General features: G+C 35.0%; 1 protein-coding gene across 8 annotated transcripts in view; it reads right to left on the bottom strand.

Annotated features, from left to right (window-relative positions):
* MLLT3 (MLLT3 super elongation complex subunit) overlaps positions 1-18,380 on the bottom strand; it is a 319,195-nt gene that overhangs the window by 66,225 nt on the left and 234,590 nt on the right. The window lies entirely within an intron of this gene.

Raw genomic sequence — 18,380 nt, 5'->3', positions numbered from 1 at the left:
GCATATATGGGCTTTACATGGGAATACTCTACTAGAGCATTTCTGGGAAGCAAAGGCATACTCTTAACACATAAATCCACTAAAGACAGCAAATAGCTAATTGAAATTAATCATTGTCTTTCCCAGGATACTTTACATAAAGAGAAGATAGCTAAGCAATACATTCTACTGAAATAAACTTATCTTCTTTGTCTTCACCCTCTGCCTGAAGCTTCATACAAGAGATTTCAAATGGATAACTTTAAAGCTCTATGTGGACTTCTTTTTCATTATTATGTCAAACAGGAAATGTTATCTCCACAAGGATCTTGCCTTGGCTTCATGTCCTGGCAGAATACAAGAATTTTTAGCTAATGAGGGCCTAGAGATTTTACAAGACCACAGGAGTTTTCAAAATATTCTTACATATTCATAATAGTTAAATTAACAGATCTGATGCCAAATGTAAAGTGGCATTTTATGGGTAACTTTAAAAGGTACTAATGGGGTAACTTTTAAAGCAGGTTTAAAATATGCAGCTTTGAACTTAATACAAAATCATGTAGGCTTTTGATCTTTTGTTCCATGTACACTATTTTGCAGCAAAGTGATCAGAAAAACTTGGCTTTCCCTATCCTCCCTCCATCCTTCTATCCTAGCAGATTTTGGGTATCCCCCACCTCACTTCCACCAAAAGAAATTTAGACTGAATATTTCAACAATCCTTAAAAACAATAATAATTAAAAGCTTTCCCTTTGACTTGCCAACAAAGTCCATGGCATTTGCAATGACAGCAAAATAAATCTTCCTTATATAGATATTATATGGCCATAGATAGATTTAAATACTTTTCCGGGTCTCAGAACACTGAAGACAGAACAGCAGTAACATGGCAAATAACAGTAATCAGATACTATTTATTGAGAACTGATGAGGGCATGAAGGGAAGGGATGCCTGCAGCACATACAGAGCAGCATTACACTCACAGAGAAGACATGGTTGTCTTTTACCTTAAGGAGTTGGCGATTCTAACAAAATATCAAGAAAAAGACATACATGGACAAAGGCTATCTGGAGATGTAGACAGACAGTCAATAAGATAGTCATACAAACACACACACTTGTACAAAGTATGTGGTTTTCTATAAACACACTCTATGTGCTTATGCATGAGTATATTATCTATATATATGTATATATATGCACACACATATTCATGAGTGAATAATTGAATCATATGTAAGCATGTTATCAAATAATACAGTAAAAGAACTGTCATAAATCACTTCTCTATTTAGCAAATTCAATTATGTTGCACATTGAATTATGCTGAGTTCTCAGAATGTATGCCATGGGTCACCATCATGTTGAAAATCAATTCCATGTGTCAGAGGGTCCCCTATTTATAGATGAGACAGACTAGAGGCTATCTAGTCTGACACTGTCATTATTTTTGAACTGAGAAAATGGAGGTCCAGCTAGGTATGTGACTTATCCAAGGTTACACATAGAAGAAATATGAGCATAGATCCAGAATCAGCTCTTTTCCCCTACACCCTATTGTTATTCTTGGCTCAATAGCAGTCCTATAAAGTGGGACATTAATCAAGTATCCCAAGGTTCAAAGAATATTTAATACCCAAATAAATGGAAGAGAAGTGTGATTTTGGTTGGAGGTAGCACATAAAGTATACTGTATGCAGCTTCTTCAGTAGCTAAATGAAAAGGGTAGAATGAAATCTTGACAAATAAAACAGAAAAATTTCAGAAAAGAAATACAAAGATGCTTTCTCCAGAATGGCAGTCAGTCTACACAAGGATAATGTATCACAAGTAGTAAAATAGTTGGCTATGGAGGAAAATGAAATAAATTTTTCATCCTAATAACAAATCTAGGTTTATAATCAACAATATACTATGTGGTACGTTCAGGCTATTGTTAACAAGTAGGCAAAATGGAGGGACTGCAAAGGGCTCACCACATTAGGTGCTCATTTAGAGGGGTCCTCAGTATGGCAGGGAGGAAGGAACCTACTGAGACAAAGCTTAGCAGTATGATACTAACCAAAAAAGTGAGTTTCAGGGAGGAAAAAGTTCATTCACCAATATGTAATTAGATTATGATTGTGCTAACATTCCATTTTCAACCAAATAGCTTATTTCTTCAACTGATAGTTTCACTATTCATAAAGTGATGCTAACACACCAGAACAAAATCATATTAGGCATCCCTAAGAGGTAAAAATATTCTTTATCTTCTTTACTATTTTTAACTATGTTTGTTCTCAAGTATAATTGCTATTTATTTTTAAAAATACCTTTTTTGAAGCACTAATTCCACAGTAAACTGGTGAATAAAAAGTCAAATAAACAAAGCATAAGTTGGAAACAAAGATTGAATATCAGCCCAAAATAGATGACATTCATATAGTATTTCAAGGTTTGCAAAGTACTTCATAGATATTATCTCACTTTGAGCATCACAAAATAATTTGTGAGGTTATCATACTTATCTCCACTTTATACATGAAGAAAATGAGACAAGAAAGGATAAGCAATTTGCCCATAGTCACATCACTATTTTATGTTGAAGGAAGAAATTGGATCAGAATCTCTCCTTTCTCCAGTTTCAGCATTTTTTGTAACACAAAATACTAACCAATACAATTTGCTGACTGTTGAAAGATACTAATAGTATTACTCTATATTTTATTTCTTTCAGACTATGTTGTTTGCATGTTTACATAGATACATGTTTATATGTGCACTGATATGTATATACATGCACCGTGTATTTACACATACATATATATTCACACATGTGTACACACGCATATATACACACAAATGCAAACAGAGAGATGTCTAATATCTATGACATTTGACGTAGTAGACATTACAGGTAAATTGACATACAAGTCTTACATCCCCTACATCTGCAACAATTTGTACATAGTATGTGATTAACAGATACTTGTTTAATTTGAATTTATAGAAACACTAACATAAGGAATTTTAATAACAATTTGACAATAAAATTAAACCTAATATTTTGTGAACTGTGTTTTTATTGGTATAGGGAATTCCCAGATGAGGAAACTCCCTCTACTAACGCAGATGAGCTACATCTCTGCACCTTATAGTCTTAGAAAATTATGTAAGAACAGAGTCACTTAAATACATCGACCACGTGTGACTCCAACCTTACTGAGTGAAACTCGAACCAGATTAAAATGTAATTGGGAAATGATTAACAAAATTAAAAACATATATTATAGCACAGATAATACTGGATTTTAAAACTAAGTCATTATGTGGCCTTTAAGAGTTCTTATGTATGTTAGTAAAACCTCATTTTTTTGGTTTGGTTTTTTGAGTTTGACACCACTGGTCTAGAACACTAAGATGCTAAGTGATTGCCTGTGATTACATAGTCAGTATATATTCAAAGTGGGAACAGAACTAGCCTTTGACAGTAGCTCTCTATCTACATTAGACAATCAGCATTCACTAAGCACTATAATGTGCCCGGCATTGTGCTATGTGGGATGCTATGCATTCTCTCACGTGTTAATGATCTCACTTGAAAAATTTAACTATTCCTCTAGGGGATTTCTAGTCTTCATGGCATCCAAGTGGACATATTTTACCATTTCATCAAATCCACTTAATAGTTCATATAAAAGTTACTGGCATATCAATTTACTTCATGGTTGCAAGAGAAGCAAAACAAGACGGCCATGTAAATTCATATTATGCTACTTCACCAGCCCACATAAGCAAGCAGGGAAGCCGACATTTCTTTCACTTCTAACATTCAACTATTGAAATTTCTCTCTTTTAAGAAGACAGAAACAAACATTTGAAATTTAAAATGGACTATGTCATGCTCTGTTTCAAAAAAAAAGATTAATCTGTCCTTGCAGACCTCACAATTTAATAAGGAAGATGCTGCATGATTATATTTATATGTATAAAACTGCTCAGGGAAGAGGGCTTATTTGTCCAATATATTACTCGCTTTTTTTTGGTATTAAAAGGAAAATATATTAATATATTTGACCAAGTATATTAGTCAATGTTGTCTTTTTCCAAACCAACTTCTAAAACTCTCATGTAAAATGTAGGTGTTCCCTCTCTTCCTTTGACATAGGAGTTGAATTCAATGAGGACATTTTTCTAATCTGGGAGTTTTTCACCAGGAGTTCATTAACTTTTTAAAAAATTGACAGCTGTATTGTGATTGTATGTATTTCATTTTATGCATTTAAAAGCATCATTCTGAAAAAAGGTACACAAGTTTCACCATGTAGTAAAACGGGTTCAAGTTATACACTAAGAAAGAAATTTTAGTTTTTTTTTTCCTTCAGGAGTTCTTAGGGGAGAAAGGATTCCAGTTTCAGTAGGAGCTGAACTAGATAATTTCTGAGACCACGTCAATCCATGGCTCTATGATCACTTTCTCCTTTGTTTTTCTGGATTTATTCTAGAATTCCTAACAATTTATTCTTTGGTATATGGAAAGATTTTCAAGAATTTTTATTCCCCTATACCACGGCTATCTAATATATTCCAACACAAAATCAGTGATGTCAAGGCAAATAATTGAAAGTCTATTTATCTGGCTCCCATTTATCTAAAGTATGTGGCGAGTGTGTGTGTGTGTGTGTGTGTGTGTGTGTGTGTGTGTGTGTGTGTGTGTGTGTGTAAGTAAACTAACTTGTACGAGAAGACCTCTCTAAGTTTTGGAAGACAAGCACACTAATGCATTGTTAGTGGAACTGTGAATGGGTATAACCAATCTAGAAAGCAATTTGGAATTAGGAAAATAAGGGGACTACAAACATCCATTCCCTTTGCCTTGGGAGAGTTCACTGTTAGACACATACCCCTAGGAGGTGGTTGAGAAAAAGAAAAGTTCTACATACACTCAAATATATAATAGCACCTTTTTTGTGGTAGTAAAGAACTTGAAACAAATTACATGCCCATCATGGGGAATGGCTATAAAAACTGAGATAATGAAATATCACTACACTGTAAGAAGTAATAAGTATGACAGAGAAAAATGTATGGAAAGATATAAACCAACTGAAGCAAAGTGGAGCAAACAGAAACAGAAAAAATGGTTGCAAAAATGTAAATGGAGAAAACAACCACAAAATAATCAAAACTGAATGAAAATAAAAATATCAAGAACAAGATTGGGCCCAAAGAAAAGATATGAGAAGATATATTTGCCCTCTCTTTTGATGAAGTAGAATTTCATAAATGTGGAACAATGGATAGAACATATTTTTCAGTGTGATAATTTATTTTACTGATTTTTTCCCTCATTTTTTTTTTACTGGAAGACTCTCCGGGAGGAGTAAGAAAGGGATATAAAAAGAAATATAAAAACAAAAATATCATTAGAAATATTTTTTATCAAAAAAGAAGACAATTCCTTCAGTACTTCCATCAGAATAAGTTTCAGTGTTTCTACTTATAGAATAAGATGACCTCCAACAATATATTGGTCATAGAGCTACATAAGATGCAAACACACAATCTCAGAATAACAAAAATCACAGGTGACACAGAAGGTAATCAAAATGTACAAAGCTGATATAAATAAGCTGTAAGAAGTTAGCAACAAAGACTTAATGAGAAGTGGGTCAACAAGTAGAATAAAAGTAGTACTGGATCTAGATCCAACTGTTAGAGGAAATGGTTTCAAATCTGGTCTCTTTCATGTATTATCTTTGTGGCTCTGAACAAGCTACCTAATCTTCACCTTTTCTCATCTTTTAAAGTGCAGAGAGGAGGCATTAAGATTTCTACATTGCCTTTCAAGATCTAAATCTATGATCATCAAAGACAAGTATGTTGAAAAAGAATGGGTCGGTCATATATTGGGAACATGAAACAACAGTCAATCCTACTGCTGTCTTAGTACCCTCAAACTACTGTAAGAGTTGAAGTAGGGCTTCTGTTCTTTCAGGTGGATCCTTTATGGAGTCTTTACAAAAAGACACAGGTGAGAATTGCACAGGATCAGAAAGCATGTGAAGGTATTATATGTATTCAGTGGAAAGAAAATCCACAGCTATGAGACCAAGGATCTATCTAAGTATCAGTTGAGAAGTTAAACCACTGGGCATGGGATGGATTTATTCCATATCTTTTGCAGTCACTCAGTAAGAACTTATAAAGCACCTACTAAGTCCTTGGCGCTGTGGAAAGCACTGAGGATATGAAAAAAAGTATTTAGAAAGGTGAAAAAAATCTCTTCTCATGGAGCTCATGGGTCAGCCCTACACAACCTGTGACCCACAGGCCACTTGTGGTATGCCAAAGGGTATCCTGTACATATAAAGAATGTTTTCCTCTAATTTTTCATGGGTTGCCAGAAATAATCAGGCATGACACAAGCAGCCCATGGGTCACAGGTTGTACAGGTCTATCACAGGCTAATGGAGGAAATTACATGCAACAAACTATGTATAAACAAGGCATATGTAGGATAAATTGGTGATAAAATAGAAGTATCAGTTTGTAGATAGCCTTCTCAAAAAAATCAGTTGCAAAAGGGAAAGGAAACATGGGAGTATAGCTAGTGGAGGACAGATCAAGTGAAGATTGAAGATGGGAAATTTCTAGGAAAAGTTCAAGGTAAGTGAGAGCCTGGGGATGATAAAGCTGGAATGGGATTACTTGTGAACGTAGAGGAGTTTGCCTTTGCACATGAGAAAGGGAAGAGCTAGTGTAGAAGGCATCTGTGTGTTATAAAATGAGGATGAAGAGAGAAGAACGACTTCTCAATTTCATCAGCAAATTTTTTATTGTACTATATTATGGAAATGTTTGTTTTATTCCATAAATTAAAAATATGTTGGGGTTTTTTTTAAAAATATGAGCCAAGGTTGTAAGCTGATAGACTGGTTGATGGAAGACCCCTGGGAGGTTTGAGGAAGGATCAAAAGTTTAGAAAAGCTGCTGTGTGGTGACAGCAAGTCAATTAGGGAAGTTTAAAGAACTGCCCTTTTTATCACTTTTAACATTTATCATGTTTTTGCTAACAAACTAAATGACCACTTTTTAAGTGACCTACATAGTAAATGGGTGTAGTTTCTTTCCCCTTCTCCTTTTCATTTATTTGGGGGAAAAGTTCCAAGAAAAACGTCAAGGTAAAGATGATAAACAAAATATATCATGTGTTTCTTGCTTAACTGATGATCTGAAATAGATGACCATGGACATTCCTTTCAATGCTGAGATTCTATCATTCTATTTAATCTCTATAAGGGGAATAAGAATTGATTGTCTACTACATGCGACGAACCATGCTAAGAGCTTTATAATTATTATGTCACTATGAGGTAGGTGTTATTACCAGACCCATTTTAGAGCTGAGGATTACTGACTGACCCAGGGTCACACTGCTACTACATGTATGAAGTCACATTTGAATTCATATATTCCTGACTCAAGGTCCAATACTGTAACCACTGTGCCATTTAGCTATCTTTATACTATCTTTTGGATATAATCTTCACTTTCACCGTAGAGATGCATCAAACAGGGAATGTCAGAAGGGGTATACAGAGGATGTAGCCATTGTCACAGCTTAGTGTTTGGGAAATAATTATTATGTTATATTATAGTTGGAAGTTCTTAAAATCATGTAAATACATGATCATAGATGTTTTAACTGAAAGGGATTTTATAATCATCTAGTTCAATACCCTCAATTTTTAATTGAAACATCATTTAATTGAGACTCACAGAGGTCAGTTATTTGCCTATAGGTTGAACTCATGGGAAATAGATGGCAAAATTAGTATCAGAATGAACTTGCTATGTGTCCAAATCTGGTACCCTTCCCACTACCACCAAAACATAAGCAAGCATTTGATCTGTAATATCAGTTACTCAAGAGAAGTCATTTTAAACTATGTCTTAATTCAAAGCTGGCTGGGATTATTTGCTGGCTAAATATTGGTGCTCTGGATACAGGGCCAATGAACCAGGAATGGGGCTTCTGTCAAAAAGCTCAGAACACCTAACAATGACCCTGATTTAAAAAAAAACAAAAACAAAAAAAAAACTTGTTTCCAAATCATTGAGTCATCATTAACATTGTATAACTTAGAGAAGTTTGTGGTTTTCAAATTTGCTCTCAGATCCTAGAGAAAAGAACATTTTGACCTTGTAAATTTCTAAAGAGGAAACAGGCCAAACAAATGGTAACACAAGTGCCTGTAGGGGCTAAGAGGATCAGTCACTTATCAGCCAAGCAAGGATGTGAGAGACATGACAGGTCATTTTCACCTCCATCTCTTCCAACTAACTTTTGTTTTTCATGGAAAATATGAAGCTTGGATGGTTTTAACATAGGAAACAAAGACTTTCATGATTATTATTTTTTTTAATTAAGGGTCAAATACCTCGGTTAAGATCTTGGAGAACATGTTTTCTGCTGGTACAGAAAAAACAATTTGTAGGAAAAGAAAAAAATCTATCTTCTAAAATCTTGTAAAGGCCAAAGATCTTATTAATTTAAAATAATACCTGACTCTTAGTATGACTGTTTTCTAGATGTTGATCTTCTAGGTAAAACTATTCAGAGACTGGGAGGAGGGGGTAGCAAAAAGAGAGAAAGATTTTTGCATGTAATCAATGTTTCACCTCATTTAAAATATATCACACCAATTTTGACACAGGTTGTCATACATAGTAAATACTTTTGAAAGACAAAGAACTTGAAAAACTCCACCAAGATTTAAGAATAAAATAGGGATAGGCTGAGTGAAAAGTGAAACCAACAAAAAATAAATAAACGCCCTTCAAGACACAGCATAGAAATAATACATTTATAAACTATAAGTCTGCACACAAAAACAGGACACAAATATATACATACACATGTATCCCTTCACAAATCCTAATTTTTCATCTCTTTTTGTAAAAAGTTAGTCCCAAGTTTCCACAAGACACAATCTAGAAATAATAGGTCTGGGGAAAGTAGACTAGTTATCATAGTGATACAATTGAGGAAGCAAGACAGACAGTCTGTCTAAGAGCATGATGTAACTATAAAAATTAACATAATAATATAATAATAGTAGGTGGAATTCCTACTATCTTTCTTCTCTACATCCTTGTTATGAGACCACTTCATAGATAAAACTAGATTATATAATAGGGTCCTTTCAGTACTTCCGTAACTAAATGCTTTTGGAAGGGGTCCAAAATAGATTCTCCCAACAATGACTCTAAATTCTGGGAGGAAGTCCATTATAATAGAAAGACTGACATTCAGGAGACCTGACCTCCTATTCTGTTTGTCCCATGAATTAGCTGTGTGACCCATGGATAAGTTGCTTTACCTCTCTGGGTCTCAGTTCTTCATCTGTAATGAGCGATTATAAACAAATGATGCCTAAAATCCCTTCCAGCTCTATGATTTTTGTTGTTGTTGTTGAAAATCCTGTATTAATGTTGGCTGATTATCTAATTTTTGGATTATTCATGCACTTTTTCTCTTATTCCTCATCTTCCAACTATCCCTTTTGTGTTTTCTTCTACTAGCCTATGAGCACCTCTATTAGCACAATGGGTAACAAGGAGAGAAAAGGATTAAAAGTAAAACAAGTCACCAGTTCTTTAAAAAAAGTTTGGTGGGTATATATAAGGGTGGTGAAATAAATAGTTAATGGGAGGTTTGGGGAAATACCTTTAAATTTTATTTTCATGCTCTCTTTAATACATCTTCGGTAAGGCTAATATCAAATGATTTTATGATTAATATGAGAAGGTCCCTGAGAAATTGATAAATAACTGAAGGCTAAGAAGTATTACATGAGAGTCTTGGGGTTAAAATTATTCAACTGAGGGGAGAGCAGAGTGAAGAAAGAGGAAGGCAGAATGAAAGTTGGGAAGCTCTGAAGGAATTGTTTTTTAAGTCCTCAAAATCAGATTCACTTAGAAAGTGACTGATCAGTATTAAATAACAATTGATCCAAGTGCTACCAAAAGGGGGGAAAAGATTTCTGCAAGGGTCAGTAAATATGATTTGAAAAATTAACTGTAAATTATTTGTTTCCGAAGATCCAAGAAGAGACAAAACCAGAAATGCTACAACCCACAAATCTCAACATGGTATAATGGCAAACATACCAAACAAGAACTTGGATTTGGTTCCTGATTCTTAATACTTAGTCCCTACGTGACCTTTTCAAGTCAGTTAATGTTTTAATGCCTCAGGAAACTTTCTAAATCTTTACATTACAAGGGGCAGCTAGGTGGCACAATGGAGAACACACAGGTCCTGAAGTTAAAAGGACCTGAGTTCAAATTGGACACTTGACATTTACTAGCTGTGTGACCCCTAGGCAAGTCATTTAAGCCCCCCAAACCCCAGAATACCTTGCGCCCCACCTTCCCCTTTTCCCCCTCAAAAAATCTTTATGTTACAGAATAAAAATAGTTGGTTTTCTGGATTGGAAGAATTTCAGAGCTCTCTATTGCTGTGCAAATCACAGGGTCCCAAACAAAACAAATACACAAACAAAATTACAGTACAGTAGTGTCTTAGGATCAACAGGGGAGGCTCTAGAAGGTTCTAGCAAGAAGAATTCACTGGCCTGCCAAGAAAATCCTTTCTTCCTCTGTGAAAGGGACAGATTTCCTTTTCACTATCCCTACATCTACCTCTGCCTAGTTAACACTGTATACTTAAGGAAGTAATTTAGAAGAAGCTCATTAGCATACTCATTAGTATGATTATTATTTCAATTCTGAATAAATGGTCTATAAAAGGATCAATGCTGGTATATCAAATTTTGTCTGGACTTGTGCATTGTTAAAAATCCCTGATGGTGTATGGAATTTTATATAGAACTACAGATAACATTATTTCTCAATCTGGAATAAAAAGATTTATACAGAAACTGAAAGGAAAGGATACCATCTTACTCTCCATTATAATTTCATTTCTGTGTTACCTCGGAAACTATCTTTGGTATTTACCAAAATCTGGTGTTTACAGATACACCTAAATAAGCTCATTCTATAGAACTGACATGAGAAATTATCTTGTTTTCTCTACCAAGAAGTCTTAAATATGAGTTAATATTCAAGTTAAAAATATGCTTTGTAACACTGTGGCATGGTCTAAAAACTACAGAAGTACAACTCAGCTTTATTCAGCCAGGATGAATATCTACACAGTAAAGGAAGTAACCAAAGTTGTGGTAGCAGGTTGCAAATGTACTCTCTTTTCTGTTTCAAGAACAGGACATATTTAGCAAGTTAAACTTGTAACAAACTTGCAACAAGGAAGTCAATCAAGGATGTTTCACTATCAAAATTCCAAAGAGGAATATAGTACAGTCATTGTATTTTAAAATTTCTATTGGGAAAGTAGTTTTCTCAAGGTTAAAGCACGGTTTTATTCACTTAACAAATGGCTGAAATAGAAGACTAAAGGATACAACAGTTAAATTATGACCCAGACTATGCCTTTGTAATTTCAATAAAGATGGAAATCAGATACATTTAGCAGAAATCCATCTTACAGGTTCTTTCTAAAAAGTCACCTCTTATGTAAAGCAAAGTAGCCTTGAAATGGTCTTTCAAATAAAAGATTTAACTATATCTTTGTCTTTTTGTCTAAAGATGACATATACATATGTGTCTGTACTCTCTTCTCCCCCTCCTTCCATCCCTTCCTCATGTCCTAATTAGTAATTTAGTGTCCTAAATTAGGTAATTCCGCTTTTGGAGACATTTCACAAAAATCACAGAGAGACACAACTGAATTTTAGAAAACATTTGTTATTCAATCAATAGATCTCGAATGCAAAAAGAATTGAAGAATCAGAAAGCTGAAATACAAATCTGACTTCACCTCTACTCCCTATGTGGCCTTGTATAAGTCATTTAACCTCTTTCCTTCTCTGTAAAATGGGATAATCAAATTTTGAATATTTACTTCAAAGGGGTTTTGCGAAGATCAAAAGATAATAGCTATAAATTTTTAACCATATAGTACTATGCAAATGTGACCTATTATTCTTATTCACTGGACCCACTCTCACACAAAGAGACAGCTTGGAAATAATTTGGAAGCAAAATGTTCCAGAGTACAAAATAAAACAAAAGAAAAAAATTTTACCAGTACTCTATAAAAGCTACAGGAAATGAAGGATGATGTCTAAGACAAAGATATACACTTAGAGTAAAAATAAATTCAGTAAACAGGTAGAATATTCATGATTCAAAGGGGTCAAAAGTCATCAGAAATTTTAAATTATTGTTCTCACTGGGCTGAATATACACAGGAGGTACTTTATCCTCAAAGATATTTTCTTCCCCAGTTTGAAAGCAGATAGAATGAAAAGTTCCACTGGAGAGCTGGCAAAGTACTAGAATAGATGGCCCCTACAAACTGCATACTTACCATACTTTCAGATTTTACAACCCTTACATTCGCTAAGGAACAAGTCATTAAAAAGTCACTTTGAAAATACAATAAAGACCTTCTTTTCTGATTGTGACAACCTTCCATCAAATAAAAACCTAAAGTCTAAGCTTCAACAGCAGGATATTTACTACTAGCTCCAGACATTTTAAACAGGACAATGAACCAAGTAGGGGAGGGAGAGAGGAAATAAGGCACACATACAAAAAAAAAGCGAGGGAGGGTTTTTGGATTTTTTTTTTAAGCTGCAACTTAGGTGGTATCCTATATCTCAGCCACTACCACACCCCAGAAAAACAACTGGAGTCATCAAAGTAAATTTCATTCTCCTCCTCTAGCTACATGTTATTCAAGAAAATAATGTTAATAAATCCAAACCAAGAAATAATTGAAATCTGTTATTCCAGAGACTAGACATTTTATCAAATTTAATCTGCCCAGTTTTTTCAAAAGGGTTAATTAGGACATTTTATCCTACTAACCTTAATTTTTGTATAAGAATTAAACCTGCATTAAATATCAGGGTAAGAAACAGGCAGAGAAAAGCAAATTCCTTTAATACATTGAAACAGGCTCTCAGAACAAGAAATGGATTATTTAATTTTTATTTTCCTCTATTCCTCATCCTTCATTTCCATGATATCAAAACTTGTCCTCTCAAAAAATCATAAATTCTCTTAAAAATAAGAATCTGGAATATTTCATATTGCTTGTTCTACAAGGGAAAAATCTTAGAGACCCAGGCAGTATAGAAAAGTGTTCACCACTCAGATTCTTTTCATTCTTCTTTATGTTCGAAGTGATGGGTAACAACCTAGAGTTATAAAATGTGAAGTTTTCGCTGATATTCACAGATCTAAAAGACCACCCAAGGTGTCATGTTGCGTTAGGGCAGCATAGCTTACTACCAAAGAAGGCATGCTTTCAAGACTGTCTACTTAGAAGCTTTCCCTGCGAAGAGTCTCCTCTTTCTAACAGCATAGATCTATAAATATATAATCATATCCACTTGATGATTATTAAGCAGTTAAATTTAAATGGGAGATGGCAAGGACACTTTAACGATCAGTTGAACAATAAAAAAAATAAAAGATGCCCCTAACCCCTTCATTTTAGGAGAAAAAAAAATCTCTTTAATCTCAATGAACAAGACTGTCTTATATGAATCTTGTCCCTTATTTATGGGACAATCAGAAGGCTTACCAAAAATGACTAATATGGATGATATTTAATTCATTACCAAGCTTCAGCAGTTTAAATGGTAATCCAGTCACCCAATAAAACTTTTATTTTCCAAAGTGAGGGTAGCTTAAAAACTGAAGGAATTTGAATCAGAATTTCCTTTTAAGATTCAAGGATCCTTTTGTCCAGTATTTTTCCTGTTACAGTGTGTAGCACATGCATATCATTAACAAGAGCCACACACCTCCTCAAAACAAAATTCAGGGCAAAGTGCCATCTGCTCCAAGTAATTCTTTCCTTGAAGCTTTTATGTTCAAGAAAATGTTAAAACCCACATACTTGAAGAACAAGCCCACACATCCAATTTTGTTTTTAAAAATACTTTTTAAATGCCTCTAAGAACTATGCTATTAAAAGGAATCCATGTTAATAGAGATTCATAAGAAAACATGCAGCACTCAGAAATCAGACATGTCTACATTTTCTCACTCTTTACATTTACATTCTGTGTGTGTGTGTATGTGTGTGTGTGTGTTTGTAGACACACACATCTTTCATCTCAAGAGAGGAAAATGACAGGAATAACTGCACTAACTCACTTTTCAAAATCTCTTGGACTTACTTGATTTTCCCCTAAAACCTGACTTTAAAGATGAGTGTCTTAAATAACATAACAGTTCTGCTGACCTGTAACTTGCAGCATATAGATGCTTCAGAAGTGATTAATTACAAACCTGCTGGTTAATGGGTTAATTGGTCATTCCATTCCCAGTTCTCTTCATACTGCTCCCCACCACACACACACACACACACACACACACACATAACACACACACACACACACACTCTTAATCCAGAATTTCTGCCTCTTCTACCTGAAACTGCCTAAAAATAAACATTCAATCAAAGTCCTATAAGTCTGCCAAGTTGTTTCACAAAAGCTTCCTGGAACAAGTGAATAAAACAAGGTCCCTTCCCTACTCAAAGGCTCAAGCCTGCATTTCCTCAGGGCAGGAACTCATTCAGAATTATTTTAGTTGCTGTGCTAGACAACCCAAATGGATGATCACAGATTTCAAGCTGCAAAGGATTTCAGAGGCCATCTTAGTCCAAACACCTTATTTTACACATGAAGAAACTGAGGCCCAGAGAAATTAATCAACTTGCCAAGATCATAATCAAGGGAATTTGCCTCCCTGGGCCTCAGTTTCTACATCTGTAAAATGAAAGGGCTGCAGTAGAAGACATGAAAGAGTCCTTTCCAGTTTGAGATTTATTATGATCTTAGGGTTATTCTGACTCCAAATTCAATCTCATTTACACTGTCCCATGCTTTTCCCATTTATAGCCCTATACAAATTAGTAACCATAAAAATAAAAAAAAGCATTTTACGAAGAGCACATTCAGCCACGATTTTTAACACTAAAAGACTAACAGACAAATGATGTGCTTGTATTTATAACAACAAAATTTGAAAACCCTACAGGCTGACTTTCCAGTCATGAGCAGAATATATTTTAAAAGGAACTCCTACTTTTTCCACTACATTTATGACTGTAATCTGTCATGAATTGTTTTTGAAATCTTACCACATATTATGGGGAATTAGTAATCTAACAATTGATTCCATGATGCTTTTCAAGGGATTGCTTTACAATGCAGAAAATTATGTAATATAAGAAAGACTTGCTTTATCATTGAGAGAACATTAGAGGTAAAAAGGAAATGAGATACAACATGAAACAGGAGAAGGCACTGAATCTGAACCCAAAAAAGGAGCTGAAATCCTAAAACCTCAGATACTTAACTGTGTGACCCTGACTAAGTCATTCACCTCTCTGTGCCCCAGTTTCCTTATCAGTACAATGAAGGGATTGGACTCCTTAACTTCCAAAGTTCTTTCACACTCTAAATCTGTGATCCTTGGAAGACTGACTGTGGTAGCTGATTTAAGGGTAACACTCAGGAGTGCTAATGGAAGGTCACTGGAACACTTGGCAGACATGCATTCTACCATGATCTTGGCAAGGAGGAAAGTATGAAAAACATTATTATCAAGTATCATCCAAATTCATTAAGTTTAAATGCTTTTAGTAAACAAAGCAACATAATGAATAAAAAAGCTATATAATCAACGTGGGACAGAAGTTACTTTGTCTTAAATTCAACCTGAGCACTTTTGGATTTATGCTTTAAATATATTTTATTTCATAACTACAATTATTATGCTACATATCCTGCTGAATGGTATGGTGTTTCATCATTTCTGCTAGATTTTTAGCACCGTGGGGATAGATAACATTTTAATGATCTTTGTATTTTTGTAGTGCTTACACAATTCTTTGTATGTAGCAACCACTTAAGAAATGGGTTACTGAGTGAATGACTGTGATAATTTAATAAGCCCAGGCAAACAACTTAGCATTTTTATTTGAGAGAAGTTTAAAAGTATGTTCCAGCATGTAGGTGGCAAAGTGGGTGGAATATTGGGCCTGAAGTCAGGAAATCTTGAGTTTAAATCTTTCCTCAAATACTCATTAGCTGAGTGACCCTAGACAAGTCAATTAACTTCTTTCTGGACATCGGTACAATGTATAATAATGTTTTGTACATAATAAATATATTAATTGCAACGTATAATAATAGCACATAGTTCACAAAGTTGCTATGACAATCAAGTAACATTTATACAGTGCCTTCTATACTTTAAAGTGCTATAAATGTTATATTTTTATTATCTCTAAACAAAGGGTGAAATATCAAATATTCAAAATGCAACTACATAGTTACTGTAATTTATTCACTGTACCCAAGTTATTTACGTACTTTGAATAAATTGTTCCTAGGTACATGCTTTTTTAATGAGTAACATTCTAATCTTAAAACTACAACAAACCACAGACTTAACAAATGAGCAGGCTAGAGATTTAAAAAAAAAAAAAAGAGTTAAATTCAATTTTAAAAAGTAAAAATGGCATGTATAAGAAACTGCCAAATTACTTGACAATACATCTTCATTTACTTTTTAACAATACTTGTTTAAAAGAAACGTAGTATGCTGTGACTACTTTAGGCTTTTGTATACATTGCTTTTTCAGGCTACAAAAAATATTAGTGGGATCTACACCTTGACTAAACAAGGAAAAAGGTGGAAGATGAAAGCAGTTTAGATACAGCACAGGGTGGGCAAACATTTCTGAAATGGAACTTTCTAGGATAATGTGGTGGAGAACACACTGGACTGAAGATACTAGAAACATAGTAGATTCAAGTCTTGACTCGGTGCCATTAATTTGCTTGTGTAAATTTGCCCAAATCACTTAAATTCCTCAGGCCCCCACTTTCTACATCTGAAAATATGAGGGGTTGCTAGGGCTGGAAGCTCAATTCCATGTGGACAGTCTCGGGCGGGTAAAGGTGGGAACTTCTAAATCTTAGAGTTCTCACGAGACCCCCCAGGAAACGGCTGGGAATCGAGGTGAACCGAGCTATCTCGTGTATTTCCGCCTCTTCCCGTGAGAAACGTGATGGGAGAGAGCTCTCCCCGCCCTCGAGATTGTCCTGGATCTGGGCACACTATTGTTATCTAACAGCACGGTATTCAGATGCAAACTATGCTGCTGAAGAGTTTAGGTAGGATCAGGAAAGCCTGAAAGTTCTCTTGGCGGGAGGGGCGCGGAGCGGACAGGACACAAGGCTCCGCTTTTCCTCTCTCCCCTCCCCCTCTCTCCCCACTTACACTTCTACTTCCAATCTCTTATTGTAAGATCTTTGCCTCCTTGGGAGATCTTTCTCTTTCCCTCCTAAGGAAGAATTCCCCTGCACTTGTAACTAGACCCTGAAATAAAGCTCAACCCTTGTTCGACTCTGGAACGTCCTTTCTCTCATACGAGCATTCGGTTTGGCCAACCGAAGACCTCGGGAGGTGAGGTAAGAAGACTCGGGTAGCCCTCAGGCCTCTAGGCCTGGCAAGAGGTGACTAAAGAATCTTTAAGTTTCTTTTCAACTCCCAATACTTCAAACTTCAAAATAAGGTCTTGAGACCGGGCTCAGTAATAGATTGATTACTGTAGCTTCTTAAAATCCACAAGTCAAAATGTACTTTTGAACAAGCCCACGCATACTGAGGATTTCCCTCTGAGATTTAAAAATGCTAATATCACATGAGGAGAATGGACAGTGTTAGTATAGCCCACTCCAATTACTTTGACAGCATTCTAATTAGCAAGTTATGAGAAGGATAGCATGGAAGTCACCACCACACTCCAACCTTTATGATCATGTCAGGTACTAAAATTCTATCACATGGAGAGGAGATAATGTTGCGATATCAGACTACAGCCTCTTCTTTGTGCCTCTAATGGAAAGGATGATAATTCAATTCAAAAAGAATTTCTTAATAGCCTATTTTGTCCAAGGAACTTTGGTAGGAACAGAAAAGACAAAATTCAAACTGTCCCATATCTCAAAGAGGTTACAAATCTACTGAACAAAATGCAAGGAGGGGGATTTCAATGGCACATGCTATGCATTCATTGTTATTTCATTATACGTGGTCTTCAGATTAACTAATAGATCAAAATTAACCGGCCTGAGACCTTGGGATTCCAAAAATAGTTGGCACTACTAGCTAGTGAGTTCCCTGTTACAGTACATATTCCCATTAAAGTGTATTATCTAATCAAATAAGTTATAGGCAAGATTATTATACTGGCTGGAGAACAGGATCAAATAACCTTTAAACTTCTAT

Source organism: Notamacropus eugenii, chromosome 3 (genome assembly GCF_028372415.1).
Source record: "Notamacropus eugenii isolate mMacEug1 chromosome 3, mMacEug1.pri_v2, whole genome shotgun sequence".
Classification (NCBI taxonomy): Eukaryota; Metazoa; Chordata; class Mammalia; order Diprotodontia; family Macropodidae; genus Notamacropus; species Notamacropus eugenii.
The sequence above is the reverse complement of the archived record's forward strand: the minus strand, read 5'-3'. Positions and strand labels throughout refer to the sequence as shown.